Source organism: Macaca fascicularis, chromosome 1 (assembly GCF_037993035.2).
Source record: "Macaca fascicularis isolate 582-1 chromosome 1, T2T-MFA8v1.1".
NCBI lineage: Eukaryota > Metazoa > Chordata > Mammalia > Primates > Cercopithecidae > Macaca > Macaca fascicularis.
In genome coordinates, this window is record NC_088375.1 from 6,786,374 (window position 1) to 6,808,697 (window position 22,324).

Consider the following 22,324-nt stretch of genomic DNA (forward strand, 5'->3'; position numbering starts at 1 on the left):
TGTACAGGAGAAGAGAATATAATTTAATGGTGCATTTTCTTCAAACTCAGAGCCAGGAAAATCATCTGGTTATCAATCAGTCACTGGAACTGGCTGGAATATTGTGGAAAGACCCTGAGAAGATTATAAAGATGACAAGAAACACAAACCCAAATTCTGCAAATTGCAAAGTGGAATCTTAAAGTCCACCGATGCAGTGGCCCAGGAAATAGCCATTGCCGAAGTCAGCTGGGGTTTGCAGTGGATTCTACTAGCAATGCAAGTGCTTTTGCGTTGGGCTCTGTGGCCAGACAGCTTGATGTGATGGTGGAAGCCAACTGCTTGGATTTTTACTTTCCAGGAAGTACCTACAACAATATCCTTGTATTTTAACAAGCAAACAAAAACAGTACATGGAAGAAACCTCAGGAAAATGCAGTGGGTCTTTTCCAAAGCCCTGCCAGTCCATGGCTCTGGCAGGCAGAGCTGTGTTTGAAAGGCGCAAGATTTTTGTGTCATATGCTTAAGATTATGCAAAGCCTGAATGCAGACTTGTCTTCAAATTAAAGAATCTTGATTTTTCTAGTCTTGGCAAGATTTTGCCCTTCTAAGGATGCCCAAAATGCTAGGACTAAGGGGAAAGTAGTCTGCAGATTTTGTATTTATAAAAATTGACACAGCCAGCTTTCATTTAAAGATAAAATTAGACAAAAGCTTAGGCAGAAGCTTCTGCTACTGCAAAGAAAAGAAGAAATTGAACAGAAAATGAGGGAGAAAGATATTTATAAAATTAAAGCATGGTCCAAGCAGAAGCCCCCACTCCCGCCAGAAAAAGGAAAAAAAGGGGAAAAAAGTGAACAAAAAACAAGGAAAAAGAGAAAAGGGGTTTTGATATAAAAATGAGGACATAGAGAAACTTCTTAAATATACCAAAGTCTCGAAAGTTAAAAATAAATTGCATTAATAAAGGAAACAATTTGAGATGTCATCGTTACACTTTGTATACATGTATCAAAATATCACACTGTGTCCCATAAATATGTACATTGATTGTGTCAATTAAAAATAATTATAAAAGCAAAAATAAATTGTAAAAAAAATGAGAAGTGCTTACTAACGAGAGATGAAAAAAATTCAAGATAAAAACTGTGGGACTCTCAGAACTGAGACAGAATCACTGATTCCGTTTCAGCAGCTGCTAAGCGTGAGAGAAAAGGAAAGCGCCGGAGAATGATGCGCTAGATCCACATTTGGTAGACAGCTGACATTTGTTTCTACCACAAATCAAAATTCAATGAAGAAGCTCATTCTGTCCTGAAAGCTATCACTTTCAATCTAAGAGAAATGATATTTACACTTGCAAATATTTTGCGAAAAACATATCAGTCCTTGAAGACATTTAACAGAATAGATGTAAAACCTTTCTGAATATAATTAATAACCATCAGTATTTATTTTGATGAAACATAATTAAAGCTCTCATTTTCCTGAGGGTGCTTTATACCTATTTTTAATATAAAATACTAATGTAATAAACGTCTTAACTGTTTTATATGTTTTCAATCAGGAAAGTTTCTCCTGATAACTAGTTCCCCCATATTGCCAGAAAGACATTTTCCATTCATTGTTCAGTGTTTCTCCAACCATCCTTATCACACCAGAAAAATGCTTTTATCAAGCTCTTTCTACAATCTCCTTGAAGCCAAGTCTATTAGGCACTTCTCTTTCTCGACTTGACAGCTTAGCAACTTGGGGCAGAGTTAGATGTTCCCTCCTGCTTGAAACACTGTCTTTTCTTAGCTTCCAGGCCACCACTGTCCTGGCCACAATTACATTCCCACCTCACAGCCTCTCCTGTCTTTCTATTCTTGGCTCATCCTCCTCTGACCTTCCTCTCTCTGACGCAGTGCTGTAGGGCTTGGCCTCAGGCTCACTTTTCATTTTTATCTCCATTCTCTCCCTGATCTCTTTTAGTCCCACAATATTAAATGCCATGTTTACTGAAACCGATGATGTCAATCTTCACCTATTGACTTGGCGTGGCCTGTTGGATATTAACAGGAATCTTACATAAAAATTCCAAAATACAACCCTTGATAACTTTCACCTCATTCCAAACCTCTTCTATGCTCAGTTTTTTTGTTGTTTTTTTGTTTTTTCTGTCAAAGCTCCACATCAGTTGCCTGAGTCAAACCCTGGGAATCACCCACCGTTCCTCCTTTCCCTCACACCCACCCCAAACAGCTGACTCATCAGCTACCTCTCCAATTCTAACTCCAAGACAAATTTTGGATTCTGTCACTTATTTTTATCTCTTAAGTCATTTGTCTCTTGTCTGAACTGGTGAATAGGTGGACTCCTAACTGTTCTTCTGGATTCTATTCTCATCCTCTTCAAGTCTATTCTCCGCCAGCAGCCAGAGCAATAGGTCTGAAAAGTTGAAGCACCCTTCCTGTTTTCCTCCCCTAATACTTGTTGGAGGCATTGGTGGTTTGGAGCTAAGTGGGGAAGCTGTTTGAAGGAGGCAATGGTCTGGCAGCGTTGGCAGATAGATTATATATCAGGGAATTGAACAAATACATACAAATAATAAATATACCGGGAGCCAGGTTTCTTACTATGAGTGAAGAGAATTTTTACAAAAATGAAAAGGGGAAGTGAAAAATGAACTTTGGATGTGAATTGGAATTTGAGATAGTGGGAACCCATGGTTTTTAAGTTCTTTAACTTTTAAGTTCCAGGGTACATGTCCAGGATGTGCAGGTTTGTTACATAGGTAAATATGTGCCGTGATGGTTTGCTGCAGAGATCAACCATCACCTAGGTACTAAGCTCAGTATCCTTTAGCTATTCCTGTCTCCTTTTCCCTCCCCCGACCCCTCACCACCTACAGGCCCTAGTGTATGTTGTTTCCCACCCTGTGTCCATGTGTTCTCATCGTTCAGCTCCTACTTATAAGTGAGAACATGCAGTGTCGGGTTTTCTTTTCCTGAGTTAGTTTGCCAAGGATAATGGCCTCCAGCTCCATTCATGTCCCTCCAGAGGACATGATCTTGTTCCTTTTTATGACTGCATAGTATTCCATGGGGTATATGTACTACATTTTCTTTATCCATCTATCATTGATGGGCATTTTGGTTGATTCCATGTCTTTGCTATTGTGAATAGTGCTGCAGTGAACATACGCATGCATGTATCTTTATAATAGAATGATTTATATTCCTTTGGGTATATACCCAGTAATGGGATTGCTGGATCAAATGGTATTTCTGGTTCTAGATCTTTGAGGAATTGTCACACTCTCTTCCACAATGGTTGAACTAATTTATATTCCCACCAACAGTGTGAAAGTGTTCCTTTTTCCATGCCACCTCACCAGCATCTGTTGTTTCTTGACTTTTTAATAATCACCATTCTGACTAATATGAGATGATATCTCATTGTAGTTTTGATTTGCATTTCTCTAATGATCAATGATGTTGAGCTTATTTTCATGTTTGGCCACATGAATGTCTTCTTTTGAGAAGTGTCTGTTCATGTCCTTTGCCCACTTTTTAAAGGAGTTGGTTTTTTTTTTTTTTATTTCTTACAAATTTGTTTAAGTTTCCTGTAGACTCGATATTAGCCCTTTGTCAGATGGATAGATTACAAAAATTTTCTTCCATTCTGTAGGTTGTCTGGAACTCATGGTTATTAATATATATAGATAGATAGATAAATGTCAAAATAAATGCATATGTGTGTGCATTTATTTCCTAGCTTTGTGCTTTGAGAGGGTCTGGGAGAAGCGACACCCCAAATAACATTGAGCTTTCTTAGTACTTCGATCTTGGTTTCTAAATAATATTTTCCATTAAAGAAAACACAGGAATCCTTAGAGGGAAGACCTATTTCTAGAGTTGTAGCAGTGATAGTATGAGATGTGCCTGGAACACCTTGTTGTGCCATAAAATAAGATGATAGCTATGCAGTGTTGTTGAAAGGAATAATCTTTCCACTGAAATACTCCAAAGGCAGAAAAGAGCACGTTGTTACTCCCAGGAGCTTCCCATTGTAAGTGAGAAATTCTGTAGTTGTCTCATGTGTTATCTAACCTTCATATTATAATTTCACTCTCAACATACTTTGAAAAGTGAAGAATTTCCTTAAGTGTTAACTCTCTTTTGTATTTTGCCTAGAAATGTCATCCCATTGGTTTGCCATAGAACCCCCAAATGCCCTGGTATTCTAAAGTGTCCTCATGAAAGCCACAGATAATACACTTGTTCTTAGGCTAAAGGCCAAGAAGCCGTAGCCACAGAAAATAAGTGAAGTATGTTGTATAAGTTTATTAATATACATTAATATGTTGGTGTGGATCCATTTGTGTGGGTTTTGTTGAAAATTGATGAAAAGCTGGGGCTACAAAAGGTAAATTGGGCCGTAGAATAAGAGCAGATGCTTGGGGCAATAAGTAAAGTGTCTCAGCCTTTGAACCTAACTTTTTGCATAAATATATTGGGAGGACAGTAAAAAGTGGATTGGGACATATACTGTCCCCAAACTTAGGGGAAGTAATATAACTGATGAAAGAGGTCAACCTGTCAGAAAAAGAAATAGCCACTGCAAAATGTGTGAAACTGCATGTGTTTCTGTTTGATCTAAGACAGTGTAAAACTCAAGGTTTTTTGTTTTGTTTTTTGTAAAAGTAGTAAACAAGAACAAAGCAATGAAGAGAGCTCTGCTATAACTACTGTTGATTGTATGCCCATAAAACTTTTCCTGGATGCTATTGTGTTCAAGGTTCATGTGAAGATTTACACATTGTTATGTTTCTTGGAACACAGTTTCCCCCCTCTTCCTTAGCATGTGATATGTTAGAATGGCAAGTGGTGCCCCCATTCCCAAACTTATACACATGGCTTTATTTGCACAAACCTTTGAGATTAGGCGGGATGAAACCAGGTACATGCAGAGAAGAATAGGCCAAGAGGGTAAGGAGTGGACAGCCAAGGCCCTGTTGTGCTCTAGCATGGGAGCTTTCTGAAGGATAGCTGAGTAGATTATAGGTAACAACACAGATTTTACCTGGGAATGCAAGTCTCTGAATGTGGGTGACCTCAGTGAACACTATACACAGAATGGCAAAGTCCCTGTTATATTTAAGATGAGTGGAAGCCTCGTTACTCCATGTCTCCCACTGCTGGACAGATGTATTTAGCTAGTTGCTTCCTAGGCAGGAGAAGCAGAAGTACCATCTAAAATTGGTAAGTTTTGCTTATTGGAATGTGGAGGAAAAGTTCTGAAGTGTGAAAGACCTAAGAATGAGAGAAGAGGGAACCCGGGGCTCAGAGAAAGGCTTTGGATTATTTAGGGAGAAACCTAAGTAGGAAGGAAAAGCTGATAAAGTCCAAACCTTCCAGCTGTTGATTGTTTGTTTTTTTCTTTTCTTCTCTCTCTCTCTTAAATATTTTTTAATTTTCTTATTTTTATTTTTGAGAGAGTTTCGCTCTCTCACCGAGATTGGAGTGCAGTGGTGTGATCTCTGCTCACTGCAACCTCCACCTCCCAGGTTCAAGCAATTCTCATGTCTCAGTCTCCTGAGTAGCTGGGATTACAGGCATGCACCAACACACCCAGGTAATTTTTTTATTTTTTGTAGAGACAGGCTTTTGCCATGTTGGCCAGGCTGGTCTTGAACACCTGGCCTCAAGTGATCAACCTGCCTTAGCCTACCAAAATGCTGGGATTACAGGTGCAAGCCACCATGCCTGGATGGTTTTTTGTGTTTGTTTGTTTTTTATTGTGGTAAAATATGTATAACATAAAATTTACCATTTTAACCATTTTAAGTGTACGGTTCAGTAGTATTAAGTACATTCACATTGTTGTGCTATCATTGCCACTATCCATCCACAGAACTCTTTTCATCTTGCAGACCTGAAATTCTATACCCATTAAGCAATTGCTCCCCCCATTCTCCCTTTTTCCCCAGCCCCTGGTAATCACTGTTCTACTTTTGTCTCTTTGAATTTGGCTATACTAAGTACCTCATGTATGTGGAAATCATACATTTGTCCTTTTGTGTCAGGATTATTTCACTTACTGTAATGTTTTCAAGGTTCACTTATTGTTGTGGCATGTGTTAGAATTTCCTTCTAAAGCAGAATGATTTTTTGTCCTATGTGCTTATCACATTTTGTTGATCCATTCATCTCCTAATTTGAGTTGTTTCTACATTTTGGCTGTTGCAAATAATGCTGCTGTGAACATTGTTGTACATTTCTCTGTTTGAGTCCCTGCTTTCCATTCTTTTTGATGTATACCTAGAAGTGGAATTACTGGAATATAAGGTGATCTTATCTTAAATTTTTTGAGAAACCACCACACTATCTTTCACAGTGGTTGCAACATTTTACATTCCCACCAACAATGTATAGGGTTGCGATTTCTCCACCTTCTTATTAGTGTTTGTTATTTTCCATTTTTTGGATACTGGCTGCCCTAATGAGTGTGTGAAGTATCTAATTGTGGTTTTGATTTGCATTTTTCTATAGTGATGTTGAACATCTTTTCATGTGCTTATTAATCATTTGTATATTTTCTTTGGAGAAATGTCCATTGAACTCCTTTGCTCATTTTTAAATTGTCTTTTTTGTTGTTAAGTTTGTTTTATTTATTTACCTGCTTTTTCCCCCATGACCTGTACATGTCTGGGATATCAGCCTTCCTATGTGAGGCTGTACTGGGACCAGAGTCATGTCTCTATCTAGAATATGAAATCGTATTGCTTAGACTGAGTGGCCTGGCATCCATCCTCAGAGGCTTCTGTTGGAAGAAGCTGTGTTTACTATTAAAGAATTAAACTCTCCTCTGGGAGGCAAGCAGTTATGAAATCCCAATGTGATGCCCTTGCAGAGCCAGCAGTGCTGCTCAGACTTTTCTAAAGAAAATTGGATAGCATAACTCTTTGGGCATGCCTGAGAAGAATGAGGCACCTTTAGAATGAGACAGCATGGTTGACTGACTGCACAGTGGCATCCAAGGTATAGCTGCCAGAATAGCATCATTCTCTGCCCAGATACAGCCCTAAACAAACCTCTAACCCATTTCCACTACCTGCAGACTCTGAGGGAAAGGCTAGGATGTGCTTGGTAGGGAGGGGCTGGATGGTTAGGCAGCTCAGGGATATTGACCAAAGAGAGAGGGTTAGGATAGATGAGATCAGGGAATGACAGCCAGGTGTGCAAAATGGCTTTGTATACTGTAAAGCCACAGGGAAATGGGTGCTGGTGATTGCTGTCCCTGTGTGTAAAACTGTAGGGGCCAAGGTCCTTGACCCCTGAAGCTTTGCTGAAAAAAATCAACTCGCAAAAGGCAGATTAATTAGAGAAAGACATACAAATTTATTGTGTCAACATGGGAGCCCTCAGAATGAAGACGCAAGGATATGCTGTAAATTGTCCATTTTTATGCTTAAGTTTAACAAAGTATGAACAGTGTGTAGAAATATAACTAGGCTGGGCACAGTGGCTCATGCCTGTAATCCCAGCACTTTGGGAGGCCGAGGCAGGCAGATCACGAGGTCGGGAGATCGAGACCATCCTGGCTAACATGGGGAAACCCCATCTCTACTAAAAATACAAAAAATTAGCTGGGTGTGGTGGCAGGTGCCTGTAGTCCCAGCTACTTGGGAGGCTGAGGCAGTAGAATGGCATGAACCTGGAAGGTGGAGGTTGCAGTGAGCCGAGATTGCACCACTGCACTCCAGCCTGGGTGACAGATCGAGACTCTGCCTCAAAAAAAAAAAATATATATATATATAATTAGACAAAAAGGGTATAATCTAATGATAACAGATGGTGTGGGGAAACCCAGCAAGGCTTGTCTGTCTAGATTCTTCTTGGCTTCTCTGTGCAACATTTCTTGATTCTGGGTGTGGGTCAGGGCTGTCTCTGGAAAGGGGTCTTAAGACCCACATAATTTCTTTATGGCCAGTTTTTACACAGAGGCAAAGGGGAAGGTTACAGTAATATTTTTAGGTTTCACGACTGGCTTTAGGTTCTGGTTTCTTTAGCGTTCTGGTTTCTATGACTAGCCCCACGGGAGAATGGTATTGAGAGGTAGGCGGGCAGGTGAAGGTCAAAGAAAAATGTTTGCTTCTGAGGGCTTCATTTAGGGGTATTGTTTCCTAAGCCGCACGAAAACCTTGGTGATGAAGGATAATGTTAGCCTCTCTGATTAATGGAGGAACTGAAAAAGCATTTCTCCCAGGAAAGAGGAAAAACGTATAAGTAAACCATGCCTATCCTTTTCATTTTCTTGGTTCTGTGATCTTCTGATAACTTATTTTGTGTTTTAGGAGTTTAGGTGGTTTGTGTTGCTTTTGAGGGCATAATAAATATGTTGTGGTACAGCAGCACAAAGAATTGATGAGCAATTGCCATCAATGACTAAAAGAGAAGAAGATGTATGAATAGCCTGACAGCAACTCTGCAGACCTTTCTTTCACATTGTGACCACAGTAAACCTGCACTCTCCTTGTAGATAGTGACTGCTATATGAACAGTGACTGGAGAAAACTTTGTGGCTCAATGTGATGCTTTGTTCAGACATCCTTATACTCTACCTGGCTCCACAAAGCCGGGCTTTTAGAGCTCATCCTGCCGGTGTGTGGAAATAGCTGTGCTGTGGACATGGCTTATGATGGGCTTTTACCTGAGTCTTTGAAAGAACAGATAAATTTAAAAAATAATAATGATGAAGAGAAGGGAAATTTAGGAATATTCAGGAGCTGCAGGCTACATTTTTATTCCTTCAGTGATGTAAGGTCCTCTACATCTTCAGTGAGAACACATGGACACAGGGAGGGGAACATCACACACCAGGGCCTGTCGGGGGATGGGGGATGGGGGATGGTGGGAGGGATAGCATTAGGAGAAATACCTAATGTAGATGACGGGTTGATGGGTGTAGCAAACCACCACAGCACATGTATACCTATGTAACCAACCTTCACGTTCTACATATGTACCCCAGAACTTAAAGTATAATAAAAAAAAAAACTTTTTAAAAAAAAGGCAGGCAAAAAACTAAAATGTTTAACTTCTTCCTTTCTTCCTTCTACCAGTGAGGCCACTCTATATTATAAGATTGCATTTCATTATCTGTTGCCTCAGGATGGCATCATTTGTATATTTCTGTGGGCTCCTTGTAATCAGAGCAAAGGGATCATTTCTTCTGCAGGGAAAGCCCCATGCAAGCTCTGCCCTGGATTGGGCATTGAATCAAGAAGAGGTTCGGGTGTCAGGGAGCACTGGGAGATTTGAAAGAGAACAAGAGCAGTGGTGGGTTTGGAAAGTGGTGAAGGGATTAAAAAAAGGAGGTCCAGAGAGAGAGAGATTGAAAGACGGAGGGGGACAAGGGATGGAGAAAGGAATTAGGGCAGAGGTGATAGGGAAAGGTGTTTAGTCTTGATGATTCAGTACGCTTCTGTTCATCACATGTCTTCCCATGTCAATAGGAACTTTCTAAAAGTCAGTACTATCTTGTTAAGTAGTGAGCTTTTGGTAGCTCATAGCATCCAAGCAGAGAAGGAAGATCTCATTAGTCAGGAGGGCAGAAGAGCGGGTCTCTCTACTGACAGCAAAGTTAGATTAGATGGTTTAAAAGTTCCCTCTCACCCTAACTCTAAGCCCCTCTCAATGCACTCTTATAAAAGTGTGTGCGTGTGTGTGTGCCTTCTAAAATAAGTGGCAACTGAACACTAGAGCTACTGAAGATAAAGTTTGCGTCTTCATTACTTGCCAGTTATACCCGAAGTCAATCTTAACTTTGTCTTTGCTTTTTAATGAGTTCAAAATAAAGATTGTTGGGTTTTGTCAGCAGTGTTTTTGTCCCTTAACTGGATGAAATACCAACCTTTTCAGTGACCAGAAAGCAGGTAATGTAGAAAAGAAACATAAAACAATCATAATTGATGGACATCAGAATAAATCTCCTATTACAGAAAGTTGAAAGAACTTGGACTTATTTTTATATATTGCAAGATTCAAAGCCTTTCAGCTTGTTAAAAAGAGTGCAGAATACAGGTTGCCAAAATAGTCCTCAGCTTATCAAAGACCAGTTGACATCTTGTCATTTTTTGGTTCACTTTTATCTTTAATATAGGAGTGGGAGATAGAGAACATGAAAGTGTAATTTTTAGCTAAGTATTGGCTCTTCCTATTGACATTGACAGGGTGTTCTTGTGCATTCACTAACATCAAAATAGCTTATTTTGCTTTATAGTGAATACAGAGGGAATCCATAATTCTCTATTGCAGGAATGAGGAGTGCGTGGAAGGAAGGGTGGGAGACACCAGAACTGGTCTACTCAAGTGGAACTCTTCTGTGAAATGGGTCACAAACACAGCCATTAATGCCCCCACCCCTGGCCCCTGACTCAGCCCTCTGTACTATTAGAATGGCACGTCTATTTTCTCTGCCTCTCTCTCTCACCCTCTCACTCCTCACCCCTCACCCCTCACCCGTAAGGTCCTTAAGGGCAGAGACTCTCTTAAGAATGAGGCCATGTTTCTGAATTGTCAGTATTAGCACAGTGCATCATAACAAGTGTTAGATGCCCACAAAGTATTTTAAATGGGATGAAACACGTTTTTCTTCTCTTGCCTAATGCCACCAGTGGCTGCAGGTAGAAAGCAAGGAACTAAGTAAGTTCATTTACTTCCCAAGGATCTCTTCCACCCTAGCCCTGGGTGTGCTTGACTTCAAGTCACAGACTATCACTGCAGACCGAGAGTGCCTCTTCGGTGCCATTTGTCTTTTGCAAACTTGATGGCTCTTTTTGTTTGTTGGTGTGTGAGTTAAGCATTGGCGAAGAAAATAATACACAACTGAGTCACCAGTGTTCTACTCCCAGAAGTTTTCTTATCCAGAAAAACATAAAATGGAGGGATGAAGTCAATCATGTCTGGGTGTTCTCTGTATTCTACTGTTCTGTCATTCTCCAGTTGTCCTCTGTAATTTGTGAAACTTGGGATAGTATCTACCTCTGCTTCATAATTGGAAGAACTTTAAGTAAATGCAGACCCCCCCGGGGGTGGTGCTGGTTAGTGCTCAGTTGTGTCTTAGGAAAATTGAACTATGGATAAATAACTTGCCTTGAGGTGGAATAGTCCAAGAATACACAGCTCTCTTTCTCATTGCCATAAGAGATGGTTGAGATTCAGGGCTAATGTAAAATATCCAAATAATACAGAAAAATGCAGAGGAAGCGACGAACATCTTTAACATGGCAACTCCTCTGACTTCACAAAACCTCTCTCTTCCTGACAGATAACCACTGTCAATAGTTTTATGTGATTCCATTGAATCTTTGTTTATTTATAAACAGATGCACATTTTAGTGGCTTTACAATATTCCATAGAATGACTGTATTGTAGGAATCCTCTGTTGATAGATTAATTTTCCCGTTTTTTCCACAAATAATGCTGCAATGACCATCCTTCTTGTTGTATCTTTATGCACATGCGTAAACACTTCTGTAAAATTAAGTATTGGAAGTGGAATTTCTGAGTCAAAATATGTACATTTAAAATTATTATAAAAACTGCCAAATTGCCATCTAAGCAAGCTCTGCCAGTTTGCATTTTTAACCCCAATGCCTATTTCCCCAACGTCCACCCATTACAGTTCTCAATATTTTGAATTGTTTCCAAAGTCACGTGCAAAAAAGATGTGCTTACTTGGAAGACATACATTTTTCACTATTAAAGTTTTCCTTTCTCTATTTCTTTGAATATTGACAGTCCTACATTCTCAGTATTCTTTCATTGAGGAACTTTGATCTGATGGATGCTGGCTTTTCTGGATTGATTCTCTGGTTCTCTTGAGTTTTATCCTTTATCCTTTACTCTTGAGTTTTATGTTAGGACTATTGAAAGAGAAACTGAGGCACATTAAATATGAAAGAGTTTATTTGAGCAAACAGTGGTGACACAGGAGATAGAAATTATTTTAGGTAGATAGTGAGGGCGAAAGAGTTCTCAGCAGAGCTTCCTTTCTAACGAAAAGCAACCCAAGAAATTAATTCTCTTCTAACAAAGAGCATCCCGAAAGATGGAGCTGCAAACACAAATAAGGAAGCTGGAAGCTTGCACGGGAGGAAGCCTGCAGCTACACCAATGGAAAAGGGCTACTTGGGGCCAGGCATGTTCACCATGGGGCTCCACCTTCCCTTTGTTGTTAGCACGTGTGCAGTAAGAAAGAAATGGGTAACATGGAGAAGCTCAGGCAGAGAACCCACCTGCATAATAAAAGATTGGGGTGGGAGCTGTCAGAGATTCATGCCTGATGCAGATGGCACACCTGGTCCTAACTGGTTTTTCATGCCCTATGTAGATCAGACACCACGTCTTCACTAGCTCATCTATAAAAATCCTGCGTTTCACTGCAGATTGGCAACTCATTTTTCCAGGACCCCTTTCTGTAACAGAGAGCTATTTTCTTTCTTTTGCCTATTAAATTTTCACTCCTGACCTTACTCTTTGTGTGTCCACATCCTTGATCTCTATGGCTGTGAGACAGTGAACCTCAAATGTCACCCCAGACATTGAGGCAGCTTTATTGGTTCATGAATTGGGCAGTTCCAGAATGCAGGTGGTTTGGGGCTCTGATGAAGGGGAATGAAGGAGAAGGCTTTTATAGGGTGAATACGGGAGCAAGGGAAAGAAAATATTTGGTTGGTTGCAGTGGAGCAGTGGGCTTAGTTGAATCATTCCAACAAAATCCCTCCTTAGAGGTTAGTTGGCCATTTCTGACTGAATAAGCTCAAGTTTGTTTGTTTGTTTATTTTTTAACTGTCTACAATGAGTTGAGTTTCAGTTTGCTGATGTAGGCAGTGGAATTGCCTCAGTCTAATGGCCTTCCAATTAATTATTTTAACAGGACTTTGTCCTTTTTGCTTTGCATTCTGGAAGAATTCCTTTGATTCAATCAAGAACATAAATTTACTTTCAACTTGTATCCATTTGATATTCGGCCCATCCACTGAGGTTTATAATTCCTAAGATCTCTAACTGGTAATCTTTTCATAATAATCTCTTCTGATGTTTCACCAGGGCAACTTCTCTCATTCTCCTGAGAACTTGACTCTTATTTTCAAGGGTTCACCTGTGACCTCTGTTGGCTTTATTTTCTCCAGAGTTTGCTTTTACTGCTGGGTTCAGTATCTCTTTCATGATTTTGGCTTTTCTCAAATTTTTGGAGATTTTTAGTTACCTGCCCACCTGTATGTTTGTGTATTCCTATTTGCATGTCTCTGGATGAGGGTTGAGCACAGGACTTTGTCTCCAGGTTTCATACAAGAGACTGAGTATGCTGCTGAGATGTGAGACATTCACGTGCTAGTAGTGCCCTTCTGGGAGTTCTCACTCTCTGAGGAAATTGCCCTATTCATAGCTGTGAATTGCCCTATTCATTTGAATGTGTGAGTTAAAACATGTCTGTTTTGTGCTGCTCAACAGACAGGGCAGAAGGAGCGGGTAGGAGGAGAGGGATGACTGGCCCATCAGCTCCGTATACAGTTTCCCAGTTCATCATTGCACCAGTCATTCCAGGGCTCTTTCCATTTCTGACTCTCTGTTGCCTCTAGACTTAGAGCTCTGCTTACATTACAGCAGTTTGAATTTTCCTATGTGTGTCTGAGGACTCTGATCTCCTTGGTCACTCTAATTTCCACTAAATCTTTAAAATTTCTTGTCCATAGGTGGTACTCCTTCTAGTTGTCAACATTCATTATAAAATTATTATTATAATACTGCATCTGTTCTTCATTTATAAGAATTTTTTATAAGATGGGGAGTAGAGTAGGCCTCTGTGCTCAGTTAACATCTTCATTCAAATTTAATTTCCATTCTGGGTTCCGCTATTTTAAAAAAGATGCCCTCCATACCACATATTATTTTCTTTTGTATGCTAATATGGGCTCAGAGTGTTTTACGTTTTGCATGTGTAATTTTGCAAATCAATATGTTTCTGTTATGGGAATCAATGGAAGTTTATAAGTAGTAAAATAAATAAATAACCAGAGTGGTAAAACAGAAATTATTGATTTATTAGCCTCTGCTGTTTTTTTTAATTTGTTCACTTATTCATCATTCATTTGACAAATATTTATTGAACATGTCTGCCAGGCATTATGGATCTAGGCAAGATCCTAGAACTCAAGGAGCTCAATTTAGTGAAAAAGACTAAAGGTAGAAAATGAACTAGTGCATACCCAGTGCTGAATTTATTACCAGAAAAGCAAGTGTGGGTTTTGCCACTAAAAGTAATGGCAATAAATTACCAATTACAAATGATAATTTATTAATAGCAAATGGTAATGGTAATTTGTTACCATTATTTTTAATGGCAAAACCTGCCATCACTTTTGCACCAGTGTAAATACAACTCCTTGAAAAAGATTGACTCATCTAGTTCGCTGCAGAAATCATTTTCATTACTGGTCCAGTAAAAATAATGAGAATTTCCTAAAACAAAAACATCCTTTAGTGCCGTTGAGATCACTTTAGTTAGGCATGCGAAAATAAGAAAACTGTGTAACTGATGATTGATCTTTCAATTAAAGGCAAGTTGAGGTAGACAGAGACCTTTTGCAGTTTTTATAAATAATTTGAAGAGGAAATGGAAAATTTCTTTTCCCTGTTGAGATCATGATCTTTGCAGACCCCCATATTCCTCTTTCCACAGAGAAGACATTAAATACACATCTGCTAAATAAATGAATGTAGAGGCATGGTTTCTTCAATAGTGTATCATAAAACAGTAGGACAAGAAACATATTTAAGTCTTTGTCTGCTTCTTGTATCAATATAATGCTGACCTCATAGAATGAATTGGGAAGCTTTTTTCATTTTTATTTTGTGGGATATCTTGAATAGAATTGGCATTATTTATTTCTCAAATGTTTGACAGAACTCACTAGTGATGCCACCTAAACTTGGAGTTTTTACTGCAGGAAGGTTTTTAACTAAAAATTTATTTACTTTAATTGATATAAGGGTATTTGGGTTATCTATCTTTTTTGAGTGACCTTTAGTAATTTTTCTTTTTTGACTGGTGGCAGTAGAATTTATCTGAACGTGTCTTAATTATGGGCCCGGGGGGCTTGCCCATAGTATGCTTGATATATAAAACCTAAACATTCTGCCAATTTTTCTTGAGTAATGATACCAGGAAGTCGACAGTCAGGTGAATGTTATACACACGCTTATTGTCTGTAACATTTACATGGCCAACAGCCACAGCCAGACACAGCACCTTCATCATCTGGAACTTGATTGTGGACTTCACCTCATCCACTTCATTTTCATTGTGTAACAGCAGGGAAGGGAACGTGTCAGCCTTATGTAGGCCTGGGACTAGGATTTACGGGATCTGCTTGATCAGAGATTCTGATGCCAAAAGGGCATCCTACTTCTTGGCCAGTTTCTTGACCAGTTTCTTATTCTGGTTGAGTTTTTTCAGCACCTCAATGTCCATGTGTGGGATATGCACAGCCTTGGACTCGTTACAGTGCTGCCGTTTCCCCAGGACACACACAGAGAACTTGGAGCGGGGAGTGGACTTAAGCCTGATGGTGCCCAAGAAGCATTTGTCCTTCTGGGGGTCATAGTTCATCAAACTTACCTGCAACTCCAGTCTCCAAAACCTTGGGGCACTTGCACTGGTCCCCGTGCAGGGCCTTCCTGCACCACCTCATACAGGGTGTCCTGAGAGACTTGACTGCTCGTGGCTCCTCATGCCATGGTAATTGGAAAAGGAGCTTTAGTAATTTTATCTTACAAAAAGTTGTTCATTTTATCTACACTGATAAATTTCTTATCATGAATTCGTTCTTAGCATCCCCTTATTTTTTGTTTTGTGTAGGATCTGCTTTGATGTGCTGTTTCTTGTAGAGATATTTGGAATTTGTATCTTCTCTTTTTTTTCCTCTTATCTGTATTGCTAAAAGTTGATCCATTTTACTGACAGCTTCAAAGAATCAGACTTCAGATTCTCTGGTGTTTGTGTGCACGGTTTTGTTTTCGTTTTCTCTTTTATTGAATTCTGCTCGTTATTATTTCTATTTCCTTGTCTACTTGAGTTTAATTTGTTCTTTTTCCTTTTTACATTTTTAAAGTATACATTTATCATTTAAAGCCTTTCTCTTCTCTCTTCTTTTTTCTTTCTTTTCTTTTTTGAGAAAGAGTCTTGCTCTGTCCACCAGGCTGCAGTGCAGTGGCACGACCTTGGCTCACTGCAACCTCCGCCTCCTGGGTTTAAGCGATTCTCATGCCTCAACCTCCCAAGTGATTGGGATTACAGGTGCATGCCACCATGCTCAGCTAATTTTGTATTTTTAGTAGAGATGGGGCTTTACCATGTTGGCCAGGCTGTTCTCAAACTCCTGGCCTCAAGTGATCTGCCCACCTAGGCATCCCAAAGTGCTGGGATTACAGACGTGAGCCACTGCTCCTGGCTTTCTAAAATTGTTTTAACTTGATTGAGACTTGTTTTACAGCCTAGAATAAGATCCATTTTGGTAAATGTTCTATGTGCTCTTAAATAAAGGAATTCTGCTATTTACTTAGTGGAGTGCTCCATAAATATCAGTTCAGTGAAGCTGGTTGATAGTATTTTCTATTTCTTCTATGTACATATTGAAATGTTATTTACTTGTTCTATCCACTAATGAGAAAGGGGTTTCAAAGTCACTAAATAATTGAAGACTTTTAAATTTCTCTTCAAGTTCTGTTAGCTTTTGCTTTAGGTATTTTGAAGCTCTCTTATTAGGTGCATAAAAGTTTAGTTCTGTTCTGTCCTTTTGATGAATTTACCCCTTTACCATTGTAAAATTACTTTATTACATCTTTCTCAAATTTTGATACTTTTGGCCATCATATTTTTCAAATATTTTTTCTGTCTCTTCCTCTCCTTCAGAGGCTGCAAGAACATATATATTAGATTTTTTGTGTTGTCGCTGATACTCTGTTCAATCAACTGTTTTTTATTTGTCTTTTCGTGGAGTTCATTAATCTTTTCATATGTTGTGTCTAATTTGCTATTAATCCCATTCAGTGTATTTATCATTTCTAGAATTTAAATATGTATCTTTTTTTATATCCTTTAAAGTCTCTCTGTAGCATACTTAGCTTCTCAAACATATAGAATATAGTTACAGTATAGTTACAGTATTTAATATCTGTGTCTACTAATCTGTGTCATTTCTGAGTTGACTTCAATTGCTTAATTATTTTTCTCACTGTGGATCATAGTTTCCTGTTTCTTGGCATGTCTGCTAGAAATTACTAGATGCCAGAGGCTGTGAATTTGATTTTATTCTGTGCTGGATATTATCATATTTTTAAAAATATTCTTTAGTTTTGTTATGAGGTATAGTTACTACTCACTGGTGAACAGTTTGGGTTTTTTGAGGCTTTTTTTTTTTAAAGAGACAGGGCCTCACCATGTTGCCCAAGCTGGAGTGCAGTGGCTGTTCGCAGGCTACCATGCCCAAATTTGAGGCTTGCTTTTTATGATTTTTTTTTTCTTTAAGGAGAGACCAAAGCAGCCATGAGTCTAGGGCTAATTGTTTTCTGTTTTACTTTCCAGACAATACCTTTCTAATTACTCTACTTCTAATGTATTACAAGATATGTGTCCGCTCTGAGTGGAACACCAACTCTTTATGGCCTTGTGCATGGGTTGGCGATTATTCCACCTGCTCCTTCCAGGCAGGTGTGTCCCAGGTGACAGGTAGCTCCTCACAGCTGTGTGCCAATCAGCACTCAGCTAAAGACTCAAGGAGACCTGAAGATCTTCACTGCTTTCCCATGAGGATTTTTCTCTCTCTGGTATTCTGCCCTGTCAACTCTAGCCTTTCTAAAATCCCAACTCTTTCTCCTCAACTTGGGGGTTTTGATGGACTCTTTCGAGGTCCTGCTTTTCTGTGCCATGGCAAGGAAGCTCACTCAGTGTGGGTCTGTCCTCAGCAGGATGCTCTGGGCTGGATGTACATTTGCAGGTTACTGGTATGTATAGCGAGGGATGCCTTGGGAGTAAATTAAAGTACCTCAGAAAAGGGATACAGAGTAAGAAGAGAAAATCCTAAGACAGAGCCCTAAGGAACATGGAAATATATGTAGGAAGTGAAGTGCTAACTCTGTTATAAGGATTTTAGAGAAATGCCCCTAAGCCATTTGTAGTCTAGACTTTCTGATGTGATTCCAGAGTGCAGTCATTATCCAGAAATTTATAAGTCACCAGATGAGATTACTCTGGATCTACTGGGTGACCTGCTTCCTTTGGGAACATCACTAGGGGCTCAAGATAACAGCACATCTAGAATCATAGGAAAGGCCTACAGGGCCAGGAATACCATATCTCTACAGATGAAGGCAGTGTTCAACCTTAGTTTCTATACTAATGGACCACCATGGAAAGTTAACAAAAACTGATAATAATAACAATAACTATAGTGAAAATTAAGTTAGAAAATGAAGAAATCAAAAAGAAATGAAAAAGGGAAAAGTCTGCATCTATAAAACAGACAAAGAGATTTTGGATTTCTAGACCTAAATTAAATACCCAGACTGTCTCCTACTGTTTGGTTCACCTTGGACAGCTTAATAGCCAAATGTCTTTGAGTCTCAGTTTGCATATTTTTCGTGTAGGGAATAATTCTACTAGAACTTTCAACTTTGTAGATTTTAAGAACTGTACACATAAAAAGTATTATTTTTAAGACTTGACCATGACTTTGTTTTAAAAAATTGTCATGGTAAATACATGAAAAATAATGTGAATAATTTTAATTTTTAGATAACTTTTGCACATTTACATTTTTTACCTCTAGGGTCATAGGTTCCTAAAGGTAAATTCCTTTTTTTCTCCTGTTTAAAATGTTTTTATAAAAAATAAAATTGAGATGAGGTCTCAGTATGTTGACCATAGTAGCCTTGAACTCTGGGCCTCAAGCAATTCTCCCACCTTGGCCTCCCAAAGTGCTAGGACTACAGGCATGAGCCACTGCACCTGGCCTAGGTGCAAATTCCTTTTAAGAGCTTGTTCAATGATATAAAAGCCCAGCTTGAAAATTTCAAGTTTAACACTTTTTCTAATTAGAGATAATATATCTCTATTTCTGTATTTGAGTTAAAACATATTTGTTAAGGATATGACATTCAAATATTTTGAATGTTAGTATTTTTTAATATTTACTTCTTGACCAAGAAAGCAATTCTTTTCATATGCATGTTAACTGCTGTGAAAGTACAGATTGGCTGATGCTATATAATAACATTTTAAATTTTGTCTTGTGAAGTTTAGATTATAAACATGTTTATGGATTCTCCTTAAAACTTGCTTCCCTTGATTAAATTCAATAAAAACAGAAAAGGGTAGTTCAAATTGATTTCTGGAATTGCCTGTTAAGGATTTGAAAATTAATGTCTCTTAGTTCCCTGGAGTTTGATATCATTTATGCGGCTCTTATTCTATCATTTGAACATAAGCTTTCACTTTTGATGAGGTGGAAATTAAATGAGACTAAGGAAAGTAGTGGCATGACCTTATATTGTTATAGGACATTGTTCCGAGGAGATATTTAAAAATGAATATCAGAGTCTGAATTTGTCTTCTTTGGCAAATGAAAATGGAAACAACTAGCTAACTGCTTCTTTTAATGGAATTTAATAATACAAAATTAAACTAACAGAAGTTAAAATAAATTTGTGAGAAGTTAAAATAAATTTATGGAATTTAGTAATATAAAATTAAACTAATAGAAGTTAAAATAAATTTCTTTTAATGGAATTTAATATACAATTAAACTAATAGAAGTTAAAATAAATTTGTGAGAGTTATCAAAGTACTTCCAAGAGCATACAAAATAGCTAGAGTTCTTACTTATCTATTGCCATTTATTATAGCATTCAGAATAATGAGAAACAAATCAATGATATTGTATTTGTTAGGATTCATTCATTGAATGCTCATTATTTACCTGGTATGGCATTTTTAAGCTGCTCTCTTCAGAATTGTTATTGAGATAACTAACTATATTTTCCTGGGTTAGAGTATCTTCTGGACTAGATTAATGTGAATATTATTACATTACTTTAAACCTTGCTAAAAGCTTCTTTTTGATGGTTTCCATTTATAATGTCTAGGGAAACTGGATAAAATGAAAAAAAGTTTAATCACTTTTTTCTGTTGTAAAATGAGTGGCTTCTTGAAAGTTTTTTAGGGTAAAGGAGACGATGATATGTCCACGTATTAGAATATTATGCAAAAATTTAGAACTATGCTATGAAAGAACATTTAAGGACACTAACATACCATCGAGTGCAAAAACCAGAATATAAACCTTAATTACAGCATGATACGAATTTATCAGATTATTAGATAGGCAGATGGAATATAGGAAAGAACAAGAATGAAATATAAATGGCAGTTAGGTCTCAGTAGGATTATGAGTGATTTTCTTTTTACATTTTGAGGCTTTTTTTCAACATAGTTAAAAGCAAACATTTTCCGATTTTAGAAATAATATCATTAAAATAAATAAAAACTGACAGCCAGGAGAAAACATTTTTGAAATTTAAAAATATTACTTAAAATTATTTTTAAAGCCACCACAAAGAAAATAAATTACAAAATTTATATGTTTTTCATTAGATTATATTTATCATGATCCTTTTAATGTTTGAAAATGAACTACTAAAGGCAGGTAAATTTGAAGGATGAACATGTACTAAGCAGGATTTATTTTAGTTGATACTTTAGGGCCCAGGTTCAAAAGTGTGGCCCAGGGATCAGCAGCAGGAACATCTCTTGAAAACTTGTTACAAGTACATCCTTGGGGCCCAGCAATGTATGTTTGTACAAGTGATTTTGATCCATGCTTAAATTTGGGAAACATTGCTTTAGGGTTTTGAGTTAAGAGACTGAGCTAGAACAATTCCTCAAAAATTTTATTCTAGAAAATTTCCATCTAACATTTGCCTTCTCTCTTTGTCTTATTTCTTCCTATTTCTGTCTCTCTGCCTCTCTGTTACAGTTTTTGTTGAATGTTTATATATTTGCCTTGTTTCTCCAAAAATATTTGAGGCATGTAAATACAAGTGTTAAAAATGCAACAATATACTAACAATAGCAAAGACTCATTTACTGCTATCTATCTTCTATGTATTGTTTTAAGTACTTTTATATATAGTATCTCATTTAACTTTATTAATAATAAGTCTATGAAGCTGTTATTAACATCCCCATTTTACAGGCAAGAAACCTGAAGCATATGGCTAAACAACTTGCTAAGAGCATACATCCAATAAATGGCAGAATTCAAGCAATCTTATTTTGCAGCCTGAGCCCTCAAACAGTCCACTGTGCGTTTCTTGAAAGTAAAATTAGTGAAGTGACAATGGCAAGTTGGCCCCCGTCTTCATTCCCTCCAACAGAAAGATCAACTAGTAACTATCCACAGACAAAAATATGTTGGTGAAACTCTACAATGTAGGAATAAACCTGAGTCAATGCTTTTCTTCATTTCCATGGAACTAAATTTCCCCATTGAAAGCTAAAAGAAACAGTCTTGCTTTGACCATGCTATCCTTCCCTCTTCCCCAAGTTGGCACAGCACCACACAGGATTCCCCAGTGCTCATGCTTTCTATAGTCGGAAAAGAGATGTGAGGAGGTAGACATCTGACTTCTCTGATACATCCCAGGAAGCCTACTCCACTCGCACTTCACAGGGAATAGGAAACAGGAGGGTATGGCACAGCCAGATCACCTGGGGTCAGGCTGAAACAAAGCAAGAAAGCAGAGCCCATGGAGACCAGTGGGTAGATCTTGATGAAAGCTCAGTGTACCTGCCAGCAGTGCTTGATCAGACATATCAGGTAATAGCATAGGTTACCTGCAAAGTCAAGCCGGTCACTCCCAGAAGAGGTGGGAGGGACTACTAGGCTTGAATCCGTGGATAGCCAGCCTCCAGGTCCAGCCTTTGACCCTACCCCTAGGAGCTGCTCAGGGAATGAGAAAACCCTTTCCCCACCCACTGGCAGTGAGTTTCCGCAACAAGCAGACACTAGATCTGCCATAAACTGAAGCTTAATGTTTCACACAGCCCCAAAGCCTATCCCCTAGACCTCACATAGCGAGAAAGACAATCACTGCAGCAAATTTTGACAATAAGCAGGTATTTGTTTTGCCACAATCGAATATAATATACTGAGCATAGCATTTGGTCCATTCATCACAATCCACTTAACTTTAGCTACACACTTCACTTTTCAAGGAACACATCAATTGAACA

The 22,324-nt window shown here is 38.3% G+C and overlaps 1 protein-coding gene and 1 pseudogene across 6 annotated transcripts in view; one reads left to right on the forward strand and one right to left on the reverse strand.

The window, feature by feature from the left end:
- PLD5 (phospholipase D family member 5) overlaps positions 1–22,324 on the forward strand; it is a 421,542-nt gene that overhangs the window by 130,898 nt on the left and 268,320 nt on the right. The gene's annotated exons all lie outside the window — the stretch shown is intronic.
- LOC123572340 (large ribosomal subunit protein uL1-like) lies at positions 15,059–17,961 on the reverse strand (annotated as a pseudogene).